Source organism: Rhinolophus sinicus, linkage group LG03, assembly GCF_036562045.2.
Source record: "Rhinolophus sinicus isolate RSC01 linkage group LG03, ASM3656204v1, whole genome shotgun sequence".
NCBI lineage: Eukaryota > Metazoa > Chordata > Mammalia > Chiroptera > Rhinolophidae > Rhinolophus > Rhinolophus sinicus.
In genome coordinates, this window is record NC_133753.1 from 98026632 (window position 1) to 98052789 (window position 26158).

At 41.8% G+C, this 26158-nt stretch overlaps 1 protein-coding gene across 2 annotated transcripts in view; it reads right to left on the reverse strand.

Moving 5' to 3' along the window:
* Positions 1-13113, reverse strand: part of EDC3 (enhancer of mRNA decapping 3) — a 49429-nt gene extending 36316 nt beyond the window's left edge. The window contains exons 1-2 of one of the 2 annotated variants that reach the window (XM_019751002.2): positions 12973-13112; positions 5631-5757 (exon numbers count right to left, since the gene is read on the reverse strand). The gene's annotated coding sequence lies outside the window, so the exon portion shown is untranslated. Of the gene's footprint in view, positions 1-5630; positions 5758-12972 lie in introns of both variants that reach the window. The other variant, XM_019751003.2, reaches the window with a different exon arrangement.
* Between the last annotated feature and the right edge of the window lie 13045 nt (positions 13114-26158).

Sequence of the window (26158 nt, forward strand, 5' to 3'; positions counted from 1 at the left end):
GAAATTGATAATATTTCAAATATTCCCAAATATTTGGAATTAAACAAGACATTTCTAAAAAAAACCTATGGGTCAAGGAAGAAATCAAAAGGGAAGTTAGAAAATGTTCAAACTCAGTGATAATGAAAATACATCTGATATATGGTGATGGAAAGAGAACTGACGCTGGGTGGTGAACACACAATGTGAGATATAGATGCTGTATTACAGAATTGTACACCTGAAATCTATGTAGCTTTACTAACAATTGTCACCCCAATAAACTTTAATTTAAAGGAAAAAAAAAAAGGAAAAGAAACTACAACATTTGTGGGATGCACTTAAAATAATGCTTAAAGGGAAAATTGTAGCTTTAAATGATTATACAAGTATCTGATTAAGACAAAGGGCTAGCATCTAGAATACCGGGGGTGCCAAAAACATGTATATACATGACTTCTTTCATCTTTTGTTATCGGTATATATTAAGCATTACGATTTTAAAAGTGTTTTCCTGTCTTAAAATGTGCATACATTTCTTTGGCACCCTCTGTATATAAAGAAATCTCAAAACCCAACAACAAATCCCATAAAAAATGGGCTAAAGACATGAAAAGACATTTCAACAAAGACGTACATATGGCACATGAAAGGATGTCCAACATCATTAACTATCAGGGAAATGCAAATTACAACCACAATGAGCTCTCCCTACACACCCACCAGAATGGCTAAAATGAAAAATAGTGACGCCACCAAGTGCTGACAAGAACGTGAGAAAACTGGATTCTCAGACATTGCTGATCGGAATATTAAGTAGTGCAGCCATGCTGGAAAACAATTCGTCAACTTACAAAAAACCTAAACGTGCCATTACTACATGATCTAGCAAATGCACTACTGGTCATTTATCCCAAAGGAAGGATGAAGGGTGACTTAAGTTTACACAAAAACGTGCACATGAATGTTTATTTATATGAAGGTTTACTCCTAATATCCCCAACCCGAAACAACCCAGACCTTCAATGGGTAAATGGTTATTGGGGTACATCCATACCACACAGAAAAAGTGAAAAAAGCCAACCTCAAAAGGTTACCTTCTATATGATTCCACCTGTGTAACACTCTTGAAATGACAAACGATAGAAATGGAGACGAGATTAGTGGTTCCCAGGGGTGGCGGCAGGAGGGAAACAGTACGGCTATAAAAGGGGAGCATAAGGGATCCCCGTGGTAATGAAAATGTTCTGTACCTTGACCATACAATGTCAGTATCCTGGCAGTAATACTGCTATAGTTTTGCAAGATGTTACCCCTGGGGAAAACCGGGGAGGGTATATGGAATTTCTTATAAGTGTATATAAATCTACAATTATCTCAAATAAAAAGTTTAATTAAAGAAACCAATGTCTTCTACTGTGTTAACAAAATAAATGAGGAAATCATGTATGATCACACACCAATAAATGCAGAAAGATAATTTGAAAAAATTCAACATCTATTCATAATTTAAAAAAAAAAGAGGGGGTAGCTTCTACAAAACGATGACAGCTAACATCATATTAATGGTGAAATAATGAATCCTTTCCCCCTAAGACTGGGACCAGGCGAGGATGTCCCCTGTCACCACCTCTATCCAACACTATGCTATAGGTCCCAGCCAGTGCAACAAAACGAGAACTGAGAAGCATGAATATTGGAAAGGAAGAAGTCAAACTGTATTTGTAAATGATGCTATTGACTGTGTGTGCAGAAAACCCTAAGGAATGTCCAAAAAATAATCCTACTAGAACTAATAAGTGAACTTAGCAAAGTCACAGGATACATGCTCAACTTAAAATAGACAACTGTATTTTATACAACAGCAACAACTAAAAATGAAAATTTAAAATACTATTTATAATTACTAAAAAACAAAATACTTAAGAATAAATCCAATAAAAAATGTGCAGGATCTGTACAATGAAAACTAGAAAACTATATCTAAATGGATTAAAGAGCTTACTGTTATCAATTCTCCCCAAATTGAACTGTGGATCAAATAACGATAGCAATAAAATTCCCAGCTGGCCTTTTTGGAGACACTGAAAAACTGGTTCTAAAATGTATACGGAAATGCAAAATAGAAAAGCCAAAACAATTATGAAAAAGAAAAGCGAAGTTGCATGTTTTCCACTACCTTATGTCAAGATTTATCACAAAGCATAGAAATCAGTGTGGCATTGGTGCACGGACATTAGATCAAAGGGACAGAGTCAAATCCAGAAACAGACCCCACACACAGTCAACCGACTGCTGTTTCATCCGCCAAGGTCAATGGATGGAGAAGTCAAAAGTGCTCTTCAAGAAATGATACGAGCACAACTGGATGTGCGTGAGCAAACATAACCTTCTATTCCTAGCCCATACCAGATACAAAAACATTAATTTGAAATAAACTATCTATACATAAAAGCTAAAACTAAAGCTACCAGGAAAACAAAACAGAGTATCTCAGTGACCTTGGGGTAAAGATTTCTTAGACAAAACACAAATAAGTACTAACCATAAAACAAAAAAAATCTGGTAAATTAGAGGTCATCAAAATTACAAAGTTGTGCTCAACAGAAGTCACCATTACAGAACACAAACTGGAAAAGGAGCAAAACAGATGCGGTGAGACCAGCCAAGACAATGGAATGCTGGAATAGGCACAATCAATGGAGACTGAAAAAAGGTAATGGATTCAAAGCCTATATACCGTGTTTCCCCGAAAATAAGACCAGGTCTTACATTAATTTTTGCTCCAAAAGACGCATTAGGGCTTATGTTCAGGGGATGTCATCCTGAAAAATCATGGTAGGGCTTATTTTCCGGTTAGGACTTATTTTCGGGGAAACACAGTCGGTGGTGGTTTGAATTTGGTGATGGTTACAGAAGGGGGGGGCAAATCACCATTAATAAAAGGTAAATGGAACACACATAATCCCACAGTTGTTACACACATGCCATCATGTTGTGTAACAAGAGAAGCCGCTAGCATTTATTACACAGTGTGTTTGGGACACGAGCAAAAACTGTTGGGCACCCTTTCCTTCCATCTCATAACAACACTCTCCCATTTTACAGATGGGGAATTCGCAATCCAGAGATTATATTGGATATTTTACACACTTGTAACCAGAGCATAACGTCAGCTTATTACAAAGGCATATTTTCCATGCACATACTATTCCATATGCATCCCATTGTATCACCGTTTCCTTCTCATTAGACATTTAGATAACTACATTTTTCACAATTGTAGTTAACACAGCAATGATCAACTTCATTTAGTTCTTGTTTTAAATTATTTTCTTAGGATAGAGCCTCCATCAGTCAAAAGGTACAATCACTTTTTTACCAGATTACAATGTGCCACAGCAGAAAACTATTTTTTTTCGAAACAAATCATTCTCTGGATGGGTTTAAAATAATGATACCATACTAAAATATTTAGGAAGCTATTCCATATAATCTTGCCCCATCCCCAAATCACTCCCCTGGAGGCTACCTCCCAGGCAGCAAAGCACTTCGAGAAGACTTTCAGATTTATGATGGCAGAAAGATGGTCCTTGCCTTCCTCTATTATAATCACCCCAAAACAATGAGAGAGAGAGAGAGAGAGAGAGAGAGAGAGAGATAAGCCATAGTCAAGAAAGTATTCTCAATAGAAATAATCTGGTAAAGGACTTATATCCAGAATATGTAAAGTAAGCTTACAAATCAGGAATAAGAAGGAAACAATACATTTTTTAAAGTGGGCAAAAAAAGTTATCTAAATGGCCAATAAACATATGAAAAGATGTCCAACATCATTAATTATCAAGTAAATGCAAACTAAAACATGAGACAACCCAAGTGTCCATGCTGGATGTGGTAAATAAAATGTGATATATATATACACACACACACAACGGAGTATCATTCAATGTTAAAAAGGAAGAAAGTTCTGATATGTTACAACATAGATACACCTTGAAGACATTATGCTAAGTGAAATAAGCCAGACACAAAAGGACAAATTTAGTATAATTCTGCTTACATGAGGTTCCTAGTCAAATTCCCAGAGACAGAAAGTAGAATGGTGGCTGCCAGAGGCTGGGGGAGCAGGCAATGGGGGGTTACTGTTTAGTGGGCAGAGTGTCAGTTTGGTACAATGAAAAAAGTGCTCAAGACGGGTGGTGGTGACGGCTGCACAATGTGTTCTCAATGCCCTGAACTGTACAGCTAAAAATGCTTAAAATGGGGGGTGGGGAGTTTGGCCGTTTAACTCAGTTGGTTGGAGTACATTAGAGCTGATGGTCCAGCCAGGTCTTATTTTCGGGGACACACGGTAGTAGCCTTACTCACAATAGCCACAAACTGGAGACAAGGAGAAATTATGGTATTAGTTAGATAACAGAACACTACTCAACAATTAAAAGTAATAAATTTATGCTACAACACAGAGGATTCTCAAAAACTGAGTGAAAGAAGTCACACAGATGAGTACACCTTATACGAGTCTATTCATACCATTTCTCCAAGGGGCAAAACTACTTTGTAGTGAGAAAATCAGAAGTGATTGCCTCTAGGGTGGAGAACTGCTTGGGAAGGGGTACAGGGGCTTCTGGTACAATGGAAATGCCCTATGTTTTTACTGACACAATGGTTACACGGATATACACTTTGTCCTAACTCACTGAATTGGGCACTTATCAGCTGTGCATTTTATGGTGCATAAACTATATCTCAAGAAAAAAGGAGGAAAAGAATATGCAGCCAATGTAACATCAGAGAATAGTTAACCATTCCTCCAACATAAGATTAAAAGCCTAGCGAGGTTTTCCACGAAGGATGAAAACTCACACCTAGAATAGTCCCTACCAAAATGTCTGTTAGGCATTTCATAACTGTCCAAAAGAGAATTCTTTATTTCACCAGCCCCACATTCAACACCTTCCAATTTGTTCCTTCCCAAGCCTTTCCCATCTCAGTAAACGGCACCAACATCCACCAAATGTGCTCACGCCCAAAAAAGGCATCCTTGATTCTTTCATTCCATACATTCAATTCATCGGCAAATCCTATTGTCACCAGCTCAAAAATGTGTCCATTTCTCTCCACCTCCACTACCAGCCTCCTAATCCAGACCACCCTTATCTCCTGATTGCAGGAGTCCCCTATCTGGTCTCTCTGCTTCCACTCCTGCCCCCTCCTTCAATTCTTTCTCTACACGGCAACCAGAGCAAAGTGTAAAATGTAAGTCAGTTGTCAGGACCCTGTTGAACAACTGTCCTTAGAGTCACGTCCAGCGTCCGTGACGTGGACTAGAGGCCCTACATGATCCAATTCCCGCTGTCCTCACAGAATTGGATCAGCTTCCTCTCTCACCAGGCCCTTCCCACTGTTCTCCAGACACAATGGCCTCCAGACACAGTAAGAAACTGTTCCTCCAATATATGAAGTTTGTTCTCTCCCCGCAGAACTTCGCACCGGCTAGTCTCAGGACACTCTTTTTCCCCAGCTCGTGAATGGCTAGTTCTAGCTCGTCTCCAGTATCAGCTAAGATGTCCACCATCCAGCCCCGAGGCCTTCCCTGGCTACCCAACCTAAAGTCGCGACTCCCCATCACTCTCCAGCATCCTCACCTTCTCTTATGACCTCAAAATAAATCCACTTATGAATGACCTCGTCTGCGCATGTGTCACCCCTAGGACACGAGCTCCGTGGGGGCAAGGAGTCTTACTGTGTGTCTTGCTCAGTCAGTAAGAGTACCTAGAATGTAAGAGGGACACAATAAATATTTATTCAATCAACGAATGAATTAGACGTAATAAATCTGACAGGAATCAATCACTCAAAATCTAGAGTATCTAAATATTTCTATCTAAACGCCTTGGCTCTTCTTGGAAATGGTTCTAAAAATACAATATCCTTCATGGATACTCAATGCAAAATCCCATGTAAGATAAGAAATCTAACATTGCCCTACACAAAGACGGAAGTCAGGAAATAGCAGATGAATATATACATAACATACAATATTAAGTACAAAATGAAACACGGGCTTAGTGTTTTCCATGAAAAACAGAAACAGAACAGCATTTCAGGCTGTTTCCAATATTCATTTCAGAAACATATCTACACAAAATATAGTCTTAAAAAGCAAAGCTAACAAAAAAGCTTATCAAGGAGCAAAAAAGCACTCCTGTGGTAAAAAGAGTACCTCCCATCAGAAACACAAAAACCTAAAGACAAACTCAGGTGGTTCTCTAGGGATCTAACTGAGCAAGTATCATAAAACTCTCCTGACAGAACAGGAAATAAAAGAAACGATGCATTAGCAGGCTCATTCTTTTATTTTTTTTACATTATAGAAAATTTCAAACATACACAAATGTAGATAGAACAGCATAAGGAACTCTCACACACCCATCATTGAGTTACAATAATTATCAATATAGCTATAAGAATTTAAGAGATCATGTAAATTTCTAATACAACACAATTTCCAAAGACACTGGTGATAGTAAAAGGAACAAGGCTTATTGTCCCTTCCTGATCAGCCGTTGTCTACTTAATGTCACAAAAGTATGAACTTCTTTTCCTGTCATTTCTACCCATCATAATCCTTCTGATGCTTTTATACAGATGCAGAACGAAAAGCTGTACTAAGAATTTTTAAAATACCAGAAATAAATCAGATGTGGAAAGACTTCTACTTCTTTATTCAACATGTATCTTTAAGACACTGATGTTTATATTCAAGTTGATATTATGTTAATAACTGAGTAGAATTTTTAATACTTTTAAATGCAGATTGCTAGTTGACAAGTATATATTTTTCTATTTAGTTCTGGCCACTGGTTAGCTCAGTTAGTTAGAGCGAGGTGCTCTTAACAACAAGGTTGCTGGTTCGATCCCCACATGGGCCCCTGTGAGCTGCGCCCTCCACAACTAGATGGAAACAACTACTTGACTTGAAGCTGAGGGGTCCTGGAAAAACTCACTTAAATTAAAAAAAAAAGAAAAAGAAAGAAGTTTTAAAAGTAACCACTCAATATGGAACAAACTTCCCTCTATGTAAAACACATTAATTCATTACTCAAAATACGTCAAATAGGTTTACAGGTATGTTATTTTACTGAGCTTTACTTTATTGTGCTTCACAGATGTTGCATTTTTCACAAATAAGACCCTCCATCAGCAAAAAGATTACAACGTGCTTTATTGCAATAGTCACTTTATTGCAATATTCACTTTATTTCAGTCATCTGGAACCCAACCCACAGTATCTCCAAGGCCTGCCTATGTTCTATAAAGAAAACTCCTTTATTAACTGAAAACAATAAATCTAACACACGTGGAGTGCCACCATTTGGGTTCCTAATCAGACGAACACACTAAGGAAGGGGAGTCACTGATTGCAGGACTAACCCTTCAAGTCAAAGGAAGAGCCACAGCTGAAGTGCGAGCTACAGGGGACCAATCTTCGATGCCTTTTATTTTCTGCTTTTCTATCAAGGTATAACATAGATAATAAGTCTACATGTTTTAAATGTACAGCTCAATAAATTTTTATATATTAATTCACCCACATAACCACCACCCAAATCAGTATTTCAAACATTCCAGAAGGTTCAATTGTGTGTCCACAAAAGTAGCCATTATTCTGACATGTATCGTGAAAGATTAGCACAGCCTGTTTTTGGACTTTATACAAACGAAATCATAAAAGTTCTCCTTTAGTGTTTGGCTTCTTTTGCTCAGTGTTCCATCTGTGAGATTCATCCTTGTAGTGATAGTTCATTCTTTTTCCTAGCTATGCAGTATTCTATTATGTAACTGTATCTCAATGGATTTATCCATTCTACTGCCAATAGACAGCTGGGTTATTTCCAGTTTAGAGGCTATTATGAATAAAGAATTAAACGCTTTCATAACACCTTTGTAGTGGACAAATGTACCCATTATGCTGGGCAGAGTATTTAGAAGATCACACAGTAGACATGGAACTACTGTTTCCCCGAAAGTAAGACCTAACCAGAAAATAAGCCCTAGCATGACTTTTCAGGATGACATCCCCTGAACATAAGCCCTAATGAGTCTTTTGGAGCAAAAGTTAATATAAGACCTGGTCTTGTTTTCGGGGAAGCACAGTATTTTGCTCAAATGCTGATCTATCAGGATTTCCAGCTACCAAATGTCACAAAGTGTGAGACTTGATTATATCATTTCCCTTGTAAGAACTCTTTAAATAACAAAATCAGGTAGCCCTAAACTGTGTTCCACATGTTATATACAACCGTGGCAGTTGCCAAAATTATCTGTGAATAAACAACTTGCAATTACAGACCTACTGACGTCCCCCTCAACTGCCACAACAGACAACTCAATAGCATTCAGATCCAAGGAGTAAATCCTTGGTCTAAGGACAATTCTAATCAATAGCTGTGGATGAGTGATTGGTTACGAATTTCTGTAAAAAAAACTAGCTATTTTTCTACGCTTTTACCTGAAAAGGTGTTTGTAGAATCAAAATCTTGGGAATGGCAGAGATCTTAAATGAAAACATCTAGTACAATCCTACTGCTAAGTCTGTAATTCCATAAAAGGCAGCATCGTGAAGAGCATGGACTTCTGAAGCCAGACATCCCAGGCTCAGGTTCACTTCCGGACTTCACTGAGCAGCACTACGACCTGGGCAGATGACCCAAATCTGTCTCAACTGTCTCAACTACAAAATGGGATTATACCAATTAGACCACCACCTCACAGAACCGCTGTGAAGATTAAACGACATAATCTATGGTCTCTACCATATAGCAAATTTTATTTCAAACGTCACCTTTTAGCAGAAAGAATACTGGCCACATTGGGGACTTGAGTTATTGCCCTAGAAAATCATACTGTGAGAGCCACCTCCCTTCTCACCCAAATACAACTACAAAAATGCCCGAGTTACCTCTTACAACATCTTGGAAATGAAGTACCAATCTTCAAACTAGGATACACATATCCCCAGGGGTGCACAAGATATGCAAGCAAGCAAATCAATTTCTATATTACTCTTTCATAATAAACCTGATTTGCCTAAATAATTGGATTATCAATAAAATATTTTCAACCATAAAATTTATTACTTCGGGACAGGGGTCAGAAAACTACAGCCCATGAGCCAAATCTGGCTCATTTCCGATAAAGTTTTATGGGAACACAACCATGCTCAGCTGTTTGCTTGTTGTCTGTGGTTGTTTTCACACTACAACGAAAGAGCTGAGTGAGTAGTTATGACAGATTACGTGCCCCACAAAGCCTACCATCTGGCCCCAAACAGAAAAAGTTTGCTGACTCCTGCTTTAGGATAAAATTCTGTGGGAAAAATAAAATGGATATAAGTTCAAAAAGAAAAAGGAAAAATATGAACTGGACAATTCCCAGAATGATACAAATTACCAAAATTACCAAGAAGTAATAGAAAATGTGGATAGACCTGTATCAAGTAAAGAAATTGAATTAGTAATTAAAGAAAAGCCACAAAGAAAAGCCCAGGTCCAGCGGAGTTCATTGGTAAATTCTCTCAAACATATAGAAAGGAATAATTAACAATCCTACACAAACTCTTTCAGAAAATATAAAAGGAAGGAACATTTCCCAACTCATGAGGGTAGTACAGTTGACCCTTGAACAATGCAGAAGTTTGGGGCACCAACTCCTATGCAGTCAAAAATCCAAGTGTAACTTTTCACTCCCAAAAAGCTTAACACTGTCCCTTGGTATCCACAGGGAATTGATCCAAGACATGGCCACACCCACGCAGATACCAAAATCCACAGATGCTCAAGTCCCTTATATAAAATGGCATGAAACAATGCACACAGCAGACCCTCCACATCTGTGAATTCCCAACTGTGAATTAAAAATACTGTTTTTGATCTACTGTTGATGGAATCCGTGGATGCGAATCCCAGAGGTACAGAGAGCTGACTGTATATTGAAAAAAATCTGCATATACATAGACCCAAACAGCTCAAATCCATAGTGTTCAAGGGCCAACTGCATTACTCTGATACTAAGGCCAGACATTCTAAGAAAACTTCAGATCACTACCCCTCATGAACATAGACATAAAAATTCTTAACAAAATATTAGCAAATTGAATTCAGCAACATATAGAAAGTATTATACATCATGACTAAATGGTGGGGTTCATTACAGAAGCAAAAGATTGGCTTAATATGTGAAAATCAAGTAATGTAATACACATTTATACATAGCTTAAAGGGGTTATTTTTATATAAGAAAGGCTATTTGTATATTTTTAAAACATAAAATTACTATATTTAGATAACTTTGTATTTATTTTTAAAAAGTCAATATTTACAATGTCAGAAATTACACCCTAAACTTTTAAAAATTAAATGTTTAAACTATTTAAATTTATGATGAAAAATTTCAGATGCCAACTGTGTGTAAGAGAGACATAAATTTCCCAGTATTTTGGACACTCTCAAGCAAAAATGTGTTAAGACTACACTGACCCCAAATATGCCTGAAATGACAAGGGGAAAAGAATTACTCATGCCAAAGGAATGTCACCATATCTTCAGACAGCCAATAATAAATTCTTTTTAAAACTGACAAATTCCAACTCCTTTTAACTACTACCTCCAAATTATTTACTCTTACAGAGTACCCAGACCTAAACCTAATATTCCAGGTGTGAGCCAACCAGTTCCGGGGTCAAGTGATGTACCCCCCTCATTCTAGACCTTCCATTCTCCTAATGCAACCAGCGACTGCAGGCCCCACCAGTTCTCCCAGTCTAACCACACCCCTGAATCAGATGACTGAGACTCCACTTCTTTTTATTACATGAGCCCCTCCTAAGTCCCATCTCTACATTAACTGGTATAACTGAATTTTTTGGATCCAAGTGAAATTCCTCACGTTTATATAACCCTTCCATTTCATTAAATTGCACTGGGAAAATCTTGAGATTAACCAGATGATACTTTCTCTCTTCTCTTCATTAAGACAACACATTTGATAAGCACATCTTCCAGCTAAAACTTCAAAAACATACTGTGTATAAACAAAGTGACAGTGTCTCAATTCAGATCAAGAGAATCCCAGCTGTAAGTGGGATCAAACTGCTCCAGACACAGATACTCAAAGTTATGACTCCATCTAATTTTACCACAATCTGGCAAATTCCTCCATCTCATTCACAGGGCCATCATAAAAGACTTAACAAATGCCTTGTTAAAACTAATATACTAGCACTATGGATACTACATTCCTTTGGGCCACCATTTGCATGTCCTGCCCTGTTGTTCTGGCTGAATTTATAACTCGAGTAACTGCTACTCTGGCTGAGAACAGAAAAATGACACATTTTCCACTTTGCATTAATTGCAGAATCTTAGAAATGAATCACAAGGACTTAAACATTTTCTAGTCCAGTGTTTTTCAAATTACAGGTCTTTAGCCACTAGGCCCATTTCAGGCCCATTAGTAGTCAATGTAAGTGAGTTGCAATCAACTTTTTTTTCTTTTAATGAAATGACGTCAGAAGGCATCATATGTAGCAAGGCTAAATTTTTGTGGTGTGTGTGTGTATACACTGTGCATGCAGGGGGCATTCTGAGTCATGATGTAGTTAGTATGTACCTAACTGGGTCATAATTCAAAAAAGTTTCTAAAATTTTTTTTAACAGGCCTTTATTGGGGAACAGTGTGTATTTCCAGGACTTTATTGGGGAACAGCGTTTTTCCCAGGACCCATCAGCTCCAAGTCAAGTTTGTTGTCCTTTCAATCTTAGTTGTGGAGGACACAGCTCAGCTCCAAGTCTAGTCACCATTGTTCAATCTTAGTTACAGAGGGCACAGCCCACCATCCCTTGCGGGAATCCAACCGGCAACCCTGTGGTTGAGAGCACAAGCTCCAACAAACTGAGCCACCTGTCCACCCCTCAAGAAAGTTTGAGAGAAACTGTGCTAGTCCCACAGCCCTACTCCCACAAGGAAGCGCCATCAAAAAATTCTTAGTAATCAAAAAGTTACATTATTTATAACCATCTTCACTTCATACAAAGAAAGCAACAAACAGCAATTCTGTGCTCAGTACACCTAGTCTGTTATTCATTTAAAAAAAAAAAAAAAAAAGACTAGACTCCATCTGAGGTTTCCAGTTGAAATAGGGACTTGCTCAGAGACAGTCACTTAGGCTTTGATGGGATGAAAACCAATATCGACAGACAGCAGAATGAAATTACCTTAGTCTGAGGCCAGGGAAGAAAACAAAAAACATTCTGGGTCTCCAGTTCCGCATGTTAACATGGAAGAGGATCCTAGCTCCAGAATTGGGAGATTTATTGAAAACCAACTGGCCAAGGAGGCAAGCACTATGCCTCCCACACACCAAAACCCGTTCCCCACGTCAACAAGTCAATTACTGACAAATGCAATCAATCTCACACAAAGCGCACTGATGAGCAGCTCAGACACCATCGCCAGGTAAGACTCAAGAGGCCGACCCCAGGATTCAGCAGAAGCTGGGCCCGGGGAGGTATCAGGAATTTCTCAGCCACCCTGCCCTTTCAGACCCCAGTTCACCTGGGTCCGCAAGCTTTCAGTCATGGATGTGGCGCTCGCACTCTTCCCTGCCACTCTACCCTACTGCGGAAAGGGAGACTGAGGCACGGACATCCACACGGCCAACCAAGAGCCTAGGCCGCCGCTGCCCCCACCTCACCCAACTCCCAGACTGTCTGGAACCCCGCGGTCCTCTGCTCCCCCCTCAAACCACACCCCCAGGCAGCCCCTAGTTCCTGGCCCCTGCGTGCCCCATGTGGCCCCACCTCGTGCCCGCCTCCATAAAGGTCTCCGAGGCCTGGATCCCCGAAACCTAAAAGCAAACTCGCCTGGCAACCCCGGAAGCCCCCTCTCAGGAGCGCCCACAAACCAGCCGCCGCCCCTCGCTCCCACCTCCACGCCGCGGGGCCCGCGCCTCCTCGGCACACCAAGCCGAGCCGACCAGCCGCGCCACGGAACCCGGAGACGGAGGGGGGACTCCACGCCCACCCCACAGCCGGGGCCGCCACTGCCGCCGGAAGCGCCCCGCGTCTGCACGCCACCGTCCTGAGGTCACTTCCGGCGCGACGCCTTGGAAACCTCTGGTACGCCGTTGGGGGGCGGGGCGCCCGGGAAATTTGAGAGCTTGAGAGCGGGTCCGTGGCCTTCCAGACCCACGCCAGCCCTTTTCCCTGTGCTTTCTACTTATAGCGGCTGGACTCCTGGTTACAATTGGTGTCCCGCCGCCCTCCCCGGTCCAGATGCCCCGGGGACTCCGCTCTTTCTTGCATTCTTTTTTTTTTTTTTAAGATTGTATTGGGGAAGGGGAACAGGACTTTATTGGGGAACAGTGTGTACTTCCAGGACTTTTTTCCAAGTCAACTTGTTGTCCTTTCAGTCTTAGTTGTGGAGGGCGCAGCTCAGCTCCAGGTACTGTTACTGTTTCTAGTTGCAGGGGGCACAGCCCACCATCCCTTGTGGGAGTCGAGGACTTGAACCGGCAACCTTGTGGTTGAGAGGACGCGCTCCAACCAACTGAGCCATCCAGGAGCTCAGCGGCAGCTCACCTCAAGGTGCTGTGTTCAATCTTAGATGCAGGGGGCAGAGCCCACCATCCCTTGCGGGACTCGAGGGATTGAACCAGCAACCTTGTGGTTGAGAGCCCACTGGCCTATGTGGGAATCGAACCGGCAGCCTTCAGAGTTAGGAGCATGGAGCTCCAACCGCGTCAGCCACGGGGCGGCCCCTCTTTCTTGCATTCTTGATGACAAGCTTCGGCTTTCACTCCCCGCTTTGCTCCGATCTCTGAGCAAGAGCAGAAGACTGGGGGGAGCGGGGCTGGTGACAGCGACCCAGTCCTTGATCAGTGGCAGCTGTGGGATGCTATAAGTAGGCTCTCCTGACGGATTATAGGAAACAAGAAATTCCCTTCGTGGCTGATCTTCAGTTTATCAGCTTATGTTCATTTGGGGGTTGTCAGCCAGTCTGTGCTTGACCACTCCCGTCACCCGCCCCCAAGTACTTTGTACACGCCAAAGTGCCACTTTTCCCGTGGCATTTTAGTTTTGGAAGTCTTGATTTTGAAAAAAGCAGGCATTTAGGGCTATGACTGAATGTAATGAGGAATGTTAGAGTTTAAAGTTTACGAGGTCATCGTGAAGCCTGACACCTAGTTTGGGAACCACTGGTTGGACAGGGAGCAAAGAGTAGGGCAGCGATCCAAACCTGACTTTTCAAAATCAGTTGATGAACTTTATAAAATTTCCACTTTCCAGGGACTCTCCCCTCCTGTCCCTCATCACCAGAGATTCCAGTAAAGAAAGAGGTGCAGAGATAGCCAAGGAAATGTGGGTAAGCGTGGCCCATCCAGGGAAATGTTATACAAGTACTGTGTTTCCCCGAAAATAAGGCCCAGTTAAGATCGTCAGCCAGATGGACGTATTTAGTAAGTTATGACGACATTCCAGAGGAAGATGACATGACTGTATTTGAATAAATGTAGATTGTTGTACATGAAAAAATAAGACATCCCCTGAAAATATGCCCTAATGCGTCTTTTGGAGCAAAAATTAACATAAGACCCCGTCTTATTTTCGGGGAAATATGGTATAAGACCTGGTCTTGTTTTCAGGGAAACACAGTAGTTCAACTGGATGGAGCATACATGTAAAAAGAGGAAGTGATGATAGATTGACCTACAGTAATAAGCAGGAGCCATATCCAAAGGGCTTTCTATGCCCCAAGGAGCTTGGTTTTATCCTAAAGACAATGTAAAACAAATGAAGAAGTTTAAGCAAGAAACTATGGTGGGAGTGAGACCAATTGACAAATGATGACAATCCAAACTAAGGTATTACAAGTCGGGTTACAAGGTGTAAAGGTGTTGAGGAGATAGGATCAGCGCCCAGGTTTATGGCTAAGGCAAAAGATTGTTTTGTGGTGCTACTTGCTCAGACATGGAATTGAAAAGGATGAGGAGGATGTGGGCAGGCAGTACTAGAGGAGGAAAAGAAAGCAGATGATAAATTCAGGTCTGCATATATTGAGCTTATACCTGTGGGAGCAGTTAAACATCCTTAGACTTGGAAAACTGGGGGCCTCGCCCTAGACCCCACACTTTAGATGGCCCCCACTCTGGTTCTCAAGCCAAGCCTTTCTCTGTGGGGCTAAGGAGACATGACTACCTAGAGCTCACACTCCCACTTTCAGACCTGCTCCATTTCTCATTCCTAGGATTCCCAAATGTCCTCCCAAATGACCTGAGTCCACTTTCAGCCCGTAGCCAAGTCTCTTCCCCAGGTTTGTCCTCGTGAGGGTGAACTCACTGCCATGGTGTAATACTCCTAGGCCCAAGGGGTGGCCAAAAACATGGCTGTTTGGGAACAGTGTGAATGGGGCTTGGAAATTTAGGCTGGGATGTTCACACATGTGGACCTGAGAAGCCCCCCACAGTATGGGATGGAATAGGGGTGGGAAGAAATGGGGAACAGGTCAGGGATCTCCATGTGTACTCTTGGCCTGGCCATGCTCACGTTAGGGGGTCTGCTAACTAGATGCTCATGTTAGGGCATCTAGTGGGAAATGGACCATGAGGGTGTGGAGCTCAGGAGAGAGATGAGATTTAGAAGTCATCAACAATCAGGCAGTAATTAAAGTCCCAGTAATGGGCGCTATGGTCCAGGAATAACACACCACATGAGAAGAGCCAAAGGCCAAGGACAGAACTCAGTGGAACACCAGCATTTAAGGGATACACACAGGAAGAGAATGATTCAAAGGAAATTGAGAAGCAGTAGCTAGGAAAACAAGAAAACCCAGCAGTTGAGGATGCCACAGAGACCCAGGAAAAAGAGACTTTTAAGAGAGTCGTCAACAGTGCTGACTACTGCGAAGAGAAGGAAGTCTGAAAATGTCCATTAGACTTAGCAACCAGGAGGTGCCTGGTGATTCTGACAGGGGTTTGAGCGTGGAGGGACGGGGTCAGAAATCAAATTTCTGTGGGTTGAGGAGTGAATGCGAGGTGAGTAAGTGGAAGCAGTGAGTGTAGACAACTTCAAGAGATTTGACTGTGAAGGTGAGAAGTGAGCTACAGCAATAGCTATGGAGGCAAGGGGAATAAGTTAACAGTTCAGTGACAGAATTTGCTACTCACCAAGTTCTCCTGAAGTCTTCCCAAACTCCCCAGTTAAAGAATTCCACCAGGAACTGCTGGTTATAGACAGTTGTTTGAGCTGGATGGACCCTACCCGGCCCTACAGTCAAGTTTCTGGGAACCACTGTAGATAAGGGGGCACCCACTTGCCTCTCCTGATGTATGGAGACTTGCTTCTGCTTTCATGTGCTGCAGTCCTCACTACCGGTAACAGTCACCAACAGGGACATCAACCATTGGAGAATTAAATAAATTCTTAGGTCGAGAACAGCACAGCACTAATCTACAGTCCTTGACTTGCTAGCATGTCATGGAGTTCTAGAATGGCAGAGCTGGAAGGAACCTTAGAAATGGCCTGCTTCACCCCCATTAATATAAGTGGGGGTTTAGCAAGTTAATGGTGGATCAAATACTGGGATTTGGGTCTCCATTACTTACACATAGAGGAACATATGTCCTGGTTTGCCTGAAACATTCCCAGTTCTGCCCATTACCCTGTCATAAGGATCAATATCACCCCCTTTACTCTCAAATATGTTGTGGTTTAGACAAATTCTAAGTCACCCCACTTATCTAGTATAGGTTTGGGGGCTAAGCAAGCCCCAAATTACTAATTACTTAAGATTATTTTTGTTTTATGTGATCTAAAAGGTTTAAGTGTCTTAAACTCATACATGTCATTTTATAAGTGAGGTAATGTACATGAAAGCAGGTCCTGGACTATAAAATGCTAAACAGAGATTAGAATTAAAAAGAATAACCTTGGATTAAGCAAGCATTTCTTAAATATAACACCAAAAGTACAGGCAACAAAAGAAAAGATAGATAAATTGGACTTCGTCAAAATTAAAAAGTTCAGTGCTTCAAAGGACATATCAAGAAAGTAAAAAGACAACTCAAAGAATGGGAGAAAATATTTGCAAATCACATATCTGATAAGGGTCTAGTATCAACAATAAAGAACACACACGCCTCAACAACAAAAAGATAAACAACTCCATTTAAAATGGGCAAATGACTTGATAGGCATTTTTCCAAAAAAGATATACAACTGACCGACAATGAAGAGGTACTCAACATCACTAATCATTAGGGAAATGCAAGTCAAAACCTCAATGAGATACCACTTCATACCCACGAGGATGGCTATATTTAAAAATAAAAATTTAAAAAAGTAAGTGTTGGTGAAGATGTGGAGAAATTAGAATCCTTATGCATTGCTGGTGGGAATGTAAAATGGTGCAGCTACTGTGGAAAACAATGTGGCAGTACCTCAAAAAGTTAAACATAGAATTCCCATATGACCCAACAATTTCACTTCTGGGTATATGCCCAAGAAAATTCAAAAACATATGTTTAAACAAAATTTTGTGCAAGAATGTTCACAGCAGCACTATTCACAGTAGCTAAAGGTGGAAATAACCTAAATGTCTAACAAAAGAATGGATAAACATGGAGACAAAAAGTAGGAGGTTACTGAGGCTCAGGGTGGAGGAGGAAATGGGAAGTGACTACTTAAAATGGGTATGGGATCTCTATAGATTTGTCTATTCTAGACATTTCATGTAAATGGAATCAAACAATATTTGGTCTTTTGTGACTGGCTTCTTTCACTTTCATGTTACATGTTGAAGCATGTAATAGTACTTCATTCCTTTTTATATAATGGCTCTATAATATACCATTGTATGGATACATCACATTTTGTATACACATTCACGTACAAGTTTTTATCTGAACAACTGTATTCAATTCTCTTGGGCATATATCTAGAAGTGGATATGCTGGATCTCTTAGTAATTCTGTGCTTCACTTTTTGAGGTACCACCAAACTGTTTTCCATAGTGGGTGAACCAATTTATTAATACATTACTGCCAGCAATACATGAAGGTTTTTTCCAGTTTTTCCATATCCTTGCCAACATTTACTCCCCATTCTTTTTCTGTAGTCATTCTAATGGGTGTGAGTAGTGGTATCTCAATCTGGTTTTGACTTGTATTTCCCTAATGACAAATAATATTGAACATCTTTTCATGTACTTATTGCCCATTTGTATATCTTCTTTGGAAAAATGTCTGTTGAAGTCCTTTACCAAGTTTTGAACTGAGTTGTCTTTTTGTTGTTGAGTTGGGGTTTCTTTTCTGGAGTGAAAATGTTCTAGAATTAGATCAGGGGTGTCCAAACTGCGGCCCGCAGGCCAACTGTGGCCCATGATCCATTGTTAATTGGCCCGCAGCAAATTCCAAAAATATATTTAGTTTACTTAAATAAACCAGGTGAGGCAACACATACTTCACCTCGAGTGAGTGGCCCGGCTGTTTGTGTATTTTGCCGAATATGGCCCTTGGTGAAAAACGTTGAAAAAAGTTTGGACACCCCTGAATTCGATAGTGATAACTGCACAACATTGTGAATATACTAAAAATTACAGAATTGTACACTTTAAAATGGTTAAAAGGGTAACTTTGATGTTATCTGAATTTTATATCAAAAACTTTTTAAAAAGAATAATATACATAATGCACAATGCATACCCAGTTCCTTTTTTTTAAAAAAAATCTCTCTTGCTGCTAACATTACAATTGTTTTTGCTTTTGGTTTCAAGAACAGAAACTCAGGGGCCAGCCCGGTGGCTCAAGTGGTTGGAGCGCCATGCTCCTAACACCGAGGTCGCCGGTTCGATTCCCACATGGACCAATGAGCTGCACCCTCTACAGCTAAGATTGTGAACAACAGCTCTCTCTGTAGCTGGGCTGCCAGCCGGAGATTGTTGTGAGCTGCCACCGGCTACTGTGTGCCACCCTGAGTGGCTGGTGGCCAGTGTGGGTGGCTGGCAACCAGCGTGAGTGGCCAGCAGCTGCTGTGGACTACTTTGTGGGGGGTGGCACAAGGCGCATAATACCAGCATGGGCCAGGGAGCTGTGTCCTATACAACTAGACTGAGAAACAACAGCTTGAACTGGAGGTGTGTGTGTGTGTATGGGGCAGGCAGAAGAAGGAAAAAAAAAACGAAAAAAAAGAACAGAAACTCTCTCCATCAGTAGACTCCATCAATTTTATCATGGAAGTCAATAGAGAAATGGATTTATTTCATAGAAACTTGTCTCACCCTCAAACTTGCTGCAATTTCCCCATCCCATTAAACAAGAACTCTCCAGATAAATGAATCCAGATTTGTCAAGGGATTACTTTGTGTTTTGGCTGAAATCATCTGAGAATTGCTTTCCCTTCCTACCTCATCTCGGTGAAATGAGTTTAGACATGAAGTAGTAGTCTGCACAGTAAGCAGGGGTCTGGGGCCTGCCCAGCCACAGCAACACACCTCTCTCCCCCAATGCAGTGTCTTTTCTCCTGCTACACCCCTCCAACGAAACCCTGCACTTCCTCGGTTTTCTCTCTCAAGCTACCATTCTATGTCTAAACTAGAGAGAAATGTCTCAATTTTTTTAATGGGGCAGGAATAGGTAATAAGCATTAAAAAACAGGGGGGAGCTGGCACGGTGCTGGATCCTAGGGGAGGCGGTGTTGCCTGTTCAAAAGGAAGGCCAAGAGAACAGACCACTGCCACCGGTGTGTGTGGTGGCAGCCCCGCTTCAGGGGTGAAGTCCCTCCCAGCGCCAGCCTCTGAGCCTGTGTCCTCCCTCCCCGCCCTCGCTGAGATACTCGAGTGAAACTGGCTCAGCAACAATTGGCCTTTTCAGATGCTGCCGCTGAGTTGCCGCTTCTTACTTCGGTCCTGGGGCTTGAAGCAGGAATGCCAGCTTCACATCTCCTCTCAGGTTCCCAGGCAAGCCTCGGGGTTTGCGTGCAGACACAGAGGCTCCAGATTTTCCTCACCGAGACCTGCAAGGCATCTATTAAACTATTCAGGAGAGGCGATCTCACTGTGCAGGCACAGAACTGGTGCAAACAGAAGCTCCAGTTTTGTTGGGAGGGGTTTGGTTGGCGATACCTCCTGGGTTAAGATGGGAAACAGCCCTGGGGGGAGGGGGCTTCCTTCCAGGTGCCCCTGGGGACCTCGAAGCCAGGTGTCCTCCCTAAGCACATCTCAAGGGTCAAAGCACTGTGCAGAATGTGTAGGAGTTCAGGGCACTTCTGCATGTTTCCCACGGCACAAATACGGAAAGACTGCAAGTTGTTTGTCTCCTTGCTTCCTTGTTCTCCTCCACGACCATTCGGCTCATTGCCACATTCTGAGATAGCTGAACTTCCCCTGCAAGACAAGTGCTGGGAAAAATGAGAAGTAAATGGAACAATTTCACATACAGGGTAAAAACATTTAAACACATTTTGTGATAAACCCCAGAATGCTTTGGGCTGTTTCACAAGTCTGCATTTAAAAAAAAAAATAAGTTTGAATATTCTGTGGAGGACCCACCGAGAGATGCTCAGGGAAAGTCCCAACAGGGAAACTTAAGTTTTTATTTACTTATGATGCAATCCTTTGGAAGAGCAAATAGAAGTGTGAACAGGAGAGAAGTCAGCTCAGGTAGGTAAAACAGGGTGCTCCAAGTCACCCAACCAACCAGTATCTTCCTCCTTTTTTTGGCAGAATTTTAGTTTTATTAACGCAAATACAATATGCACACAAGCTGTCTATTTTCTTTGCTGCGCAGCCTGGCATTGGGTTTGCTGACTGACGGCCAGCTGAGCTGCTCTTTCCGCATGGCTCTGTCCCATCGCCAGTGCTGGGCAGCAGGGTCCGGCCCCTGAATCTTCGGCACACCCTCTTGTCAGTGGCCTGGGTTTCTGCCAGTTACGCTTAATTTTGACATACCAGTCTGACTGGTGCCGGATGAACTTCTTGGTCCTTTTTTTGACGATCTTGGGCTTCACCAGGGGTCTGAGGGCGGCCATGATACCAAGTAGGAGATAGGTACCACCTCAGTAGGCAGCGCCAAGGAAAAGAACCAATATATTTCCAGTGAAGAATGCATTAGTCAACAAGTATTTATGATTTACCAACCATGTGCTCAGCCCCAGTGCTATCAGCTGGGCTGGAGGCGTGAGAAGAAGCTTATTGTTCAATCAAAAAACCAAATTAACACAATGTGTCGGTTATTTATTACTACATAACAAACTACCCCCAAATTTAGTGGCTTAAAATAACAACCATTTATTTCGCTCATTGCTCTGTGGATTAGGTGGATAATCCTGTCGATTCGGCCGGGCCGGGCTGATGTTGACTGGACTCGCTGGTGTAAGGTGGTCTCAACGAGGGCGGCTCCTCTGTTTTTCGTTATTGCCTTCTATACTCCAGCCTACTAGCCTGGTGTGGTTCTCATGATGGTGGCAGAATTCCAAGAGAGAACAGAAGTGTGCAAGGTCTCTTGAGGCCTGGGCTCAGAACTAGCACACCATCATTTTCAATGCATCCGATTGACCAAAGCGAATCGTCCCAGGACAGCCTAGATTCAAGGGGTGGGGTATAGACTATATCTCTTTATAGCAGGAGATGTAAAGTCACTTTGTAAGAGACATAAATATGGAAAGGAAAGAAAAATAGGGCCACTATCAACTGACCACGCATAGAAAGTAACAAGCAAAACAAAACAGTAAATGGCTAAGGGCTACTCTGTGCTGGGGAAGTTGTCCAGGTCCCAGGACGCAGACCAGGCCTCTCGTCAGAAGTCAAAGCAGCAAACCACTCAAGTGCAGCCGCACACCACGCTGGGGACAGTTGTCTTATTGCTATTGGTCTAGGGGCTTTCATTGATTTACAATCCAGAAGCCCAAACCCTCTGAATAAGCCATGGTTTCAACCAAACGTGGCAAATGCTGAGACCCACCTTTCAAGTAGGTACTCCCTTGAAATGGATACCCCAGGTCCCACATCCCAGACAACGTGGCCTTGGCCCAGGAGCTCACTGCTGGAGGTGACATCACCTCAGTGACATTGCCCTAACCCAAGACCTTGAAGTTGGAGATGTCTTGACCCCATTCGCCAGGAACAATCTCACCCCAGGCACTAAAACCTCCACCCCAGTGACGCTCATGGGCTGCCTCCCCTCAGGCACAAAGTGGACACAGGACATTTTTGCTTTGCTTCCTCTGATGTTGGGGATTCTATTATACTTCTGAGCTCGCTGTCCGCTTAGCCCATGATCTTGGCATATTCCTTGCCAAAACATACACCCCTACATACCCATGCCTACAGACAAGTTTGGTAGAGGTTACTACTATCTGTGCCATTCTAAAAATTGATGGAGATGTTTGCTTTCACCAGGAGACACCTGCCTCATGTCAGCCAACGCCGTGGCCCCAGGGGAGAGGGTCATTCACTCCCCAGGGCGTCCCCCTCCTCCTCCTCCTGTCCTCCAGCTCTCCACCTTCTGCCTTGCATCTCTCATCGAGACTATCACAACCACTCCTCCCCTTGTTTACACACAATACCACTAATCTTTTTTTTTCCAATTTTTTTATATTGGGGAATAGTGTGTTTTTCCAGGACCCATCAGCACCAGGTCAAGTCATTGTTTTCAATCTAGTTTTGGAGGGCGCAGCTCACTGGCCCATGTGGGAATCGAACCGGCAACCCTGATGTTCTGAACACTGCACTCTAACCACTGAGCCAACCGGCCGCCCCCATAATACCACTAATCTTCACACACTTTGCTAACTTATCAGTTCATGTCCTCCAACAGCATGACTGCCAGCCCTGCCACCTTGCACTCGGCATATTTCTCACATTCTTCACAGTTCCACCCAGATATTGTTAGAGACTCCAAAAATTTCAGATCTATTTTCTTGGCTAATGCCCTGTAAATGGGAAACTTAGTTATGGCTGGGCCATAAGGAATCCTTACACTTCTACTTATGTCTGTCCATTCTCATAATAGGATGTTTTCGAGGCTCCTCAGGGCAGCCTGAGTCTAAAATTAGCCTCCATGATCATCGCTCCAAAGTGTCCTTAAAATGCTGTGTGTAACCACAGAGCCAATTGTTCTGTTTTCTCAGAGTCTGTATTTTTTTTGGCATCTATTGGTCAATTACATAAACTCTATTTTCTTATTTTCTATAGTCTCGATGCTCTGGCATTCATGAGCCTTGCAGACCCCGAGAAAGACTGCTGTTTCCAGGGCTCGGCTCGGCCCAAAGCGCACTGTTCATACACAAATCAACCAATCCAGAGTCTATACCCCGCAAGCATCTCCTTATCTAACTCTCATACACAGAGAAAGTATTTCTCCTTCCCTAAAGCACCTCAGGATCAGGTACCAGGCAACTAGAGACACAAATTCCTGTGCCCAAAGTCTGCAGGAACTATTCAAACTAGCCAGTTCCAAGATGTTGCCTTTGCCTTGCCTTGCTTTTCCCACGAAAACCAAAGTAGAGGCTCTGGCCTAAGCTTTTCCTCTTGCTGCCATCTTCTGCCACCTGACCAAAACCTGGCACATCCCATGTGGGGCCCGCATGGCAAGCAGTGACCCCCTCTCTGGGACTTGTAAATATAATAAACTTCTTTCTTCCAAGCTTCATTCTTGTGTCCTCCTGTGTCCTCACTAACTTTTCCATACCATATCAGCATACACTCTCAGGACAGGTAGGAAGTGTTACCCCATTTTATAGTTGAGAAAACATGACACATGGAGCTTAAATCACTGACTGAAGATCATACAGTAAGTGGAGGAGCTGAAGTTTCAACAGTTGACAAGATAATAAGACCAACAGAAAGACAAAGCTGAATTATTAAACTTGCCAAGCAAGGGAGTCCTGAGTTCGTTTGTTCACCAACAGTCTCTCCCAGCAATGCTTGAGCAGGACTGACAGACTTTATACTGAGTAAATGCAGGAGATTTTGGTAGGCTCTAACAGGAGCAGGGAAAGACTCTGAACGGCCCTACAGATATGAGGGAAATTCTGTTGGGCTCTTAGACCAAAGCTGACCAACTTCAATGTTCTACGAGTCTGCTTCATTCTGCCCTCCTACTCCCTGATATGGGATTTTTCTTTAAGTTTAAAAAAAAATTACTGTCATAAGTCACACATAACATAAAATTTGCCACTAGTGACATTTAGTATATTCGCAATGCTGTGCATTCATCACCACTATCTACTTCCAGAACATTTCTGCATGAAAAGGAAACTCCATACCCATCCCCATTCCTCCCTCTTCTCCAGCCCTTGTCAGTCACTAATCTGCTTTTTTGTCTCAGTGGATTTGCTGACTCTGAATAGTTCATGTAAATAGGATCGTGCAATAAGTGGCCGTTGGGTCTGGCTTCTTGTACATAGAATAATATTTTCAAGATTCACACATGTTGAGAATGTATCAGTACTTAATTTCTTTTTATGGCTGAATGATACTCCATTGTATGGATATACATTTTGTTTATCTGTTCATCAGATGATGGACATTTGAGCCATTTCCACCTTTTGGCTATTATGAATAATGCTGCTGTGAACATCCATGTACAAATTTAGGAATGCAATTGCTAAGTCATAATGTAATTCTGTTTAACTTGAGGAACCAAAAAATTCTTTTCCACACTGGTTACACATTTTATATTCCCATTAGCAATATATGAGGGTTCCAATTTCTCTACATCCTCCACAACACTTATTTTCTTTTTTAAAATTGTTATTATTATTCTAATGAGAATGAAATGATATTTCATTATTGTTTTGATTTGTATTTATTGAATGACTAATGACGTCGAACATCTTTCTATGATTTTTTTTTTGGCCATTTCGGTATCTTCTTTGGAGAAACATCTATTTGAGTCTTTTGCTGATTTATTAATAGGGCTGTTTGTCTTTTTGTTGTAAGAGTTCTTTATATAATCTGTATAGTAGTCTCATATCAGATATGTGATTTTCAAGTCTTTTTTTCTCATTCTGTGTGTTGTCTTTTCACTCTCTTGATGGTGTTCTTTGATGCACAAAGTTTTAAACTTCGATGAAGTCCAGTTTATCTGGTTTTTCTATTGTTGCTGTGTTTTTGGTGTTATATCTAAGAAACTGTTGCCAAAGATTTGTCTCTGTGTTTTCTTCTAAGAGTTTTGTGGTTTTAGCTCTTATATTTATGTCTTTGAGTTAATTTTTGTATATGGTGTGAGGAAAGGGTCCTGCTTCTTCTTTTACATGTGGATACAAAGTACCATTTGTGGAAGAGACTATTCTTTCCCCCATTGAATGGTCTTGGCACCCTTGTTGAAAATCAATTGACCATAGATATATGGATTTATTTCTGAACTCTCAGTTATATTTCATTGACCTACATGTCTGTCCTTATTGCAGTGCCACACTGTTTTGATTATTGTAACTGTGTAATAAGTGTTGAAATCTAATAGTGTGATTCCTCCAACCTTCGTCTTTTTCCCTGAGATGAATTTAAACAGCAAATTTCTCAGGGTCTTATGATTTAAAAAAAACAGTATTTTGGGGCCGGCCCGGTGGCTCAGGCTGTTGGAGCTCCGTGCTCCTAACTCCGAAGGCTGCCGGTTCAACTCCTCAACTCCCGCAAGGGATGGTGGGCTGTGCCCCCTGCAACTAGCAACGGAAACTGGACCTGGAGCTGAGCTGCACCCTCCACAACTAAGACTGAAAGGACAACAACTTGAAGCTGAACAGCACCCTCCACAACTAAGATTAAAAGGACAACAACTTGGCTTGGAAAAAAAGTCCAGCAAGTACACACTGTTCCCCAATAAAGTCCTGTTCCCCTTCCCCAATAAAAATCTTAAAAAAAACACCCCACAATATTTCTTAGCATTGTCCTTGATGTTGATATGATTTCAGTGAACATGATTCCTAATATTATGCCCTTGATCCTCATTATCAGAAGCAACACCCTCTTTGTTCATTTTAAAATCTCCCTTTTGAGCCTTTTTAATTGAAATAAGAAGAGACCACAAAATTCTAATTCATGTCCCTAGATCATCACAGCTCTGTGTTTTCCTTCTCTGTGTCCAGTTGATCATCGGTGTTTAAACTGAGTTGATAAC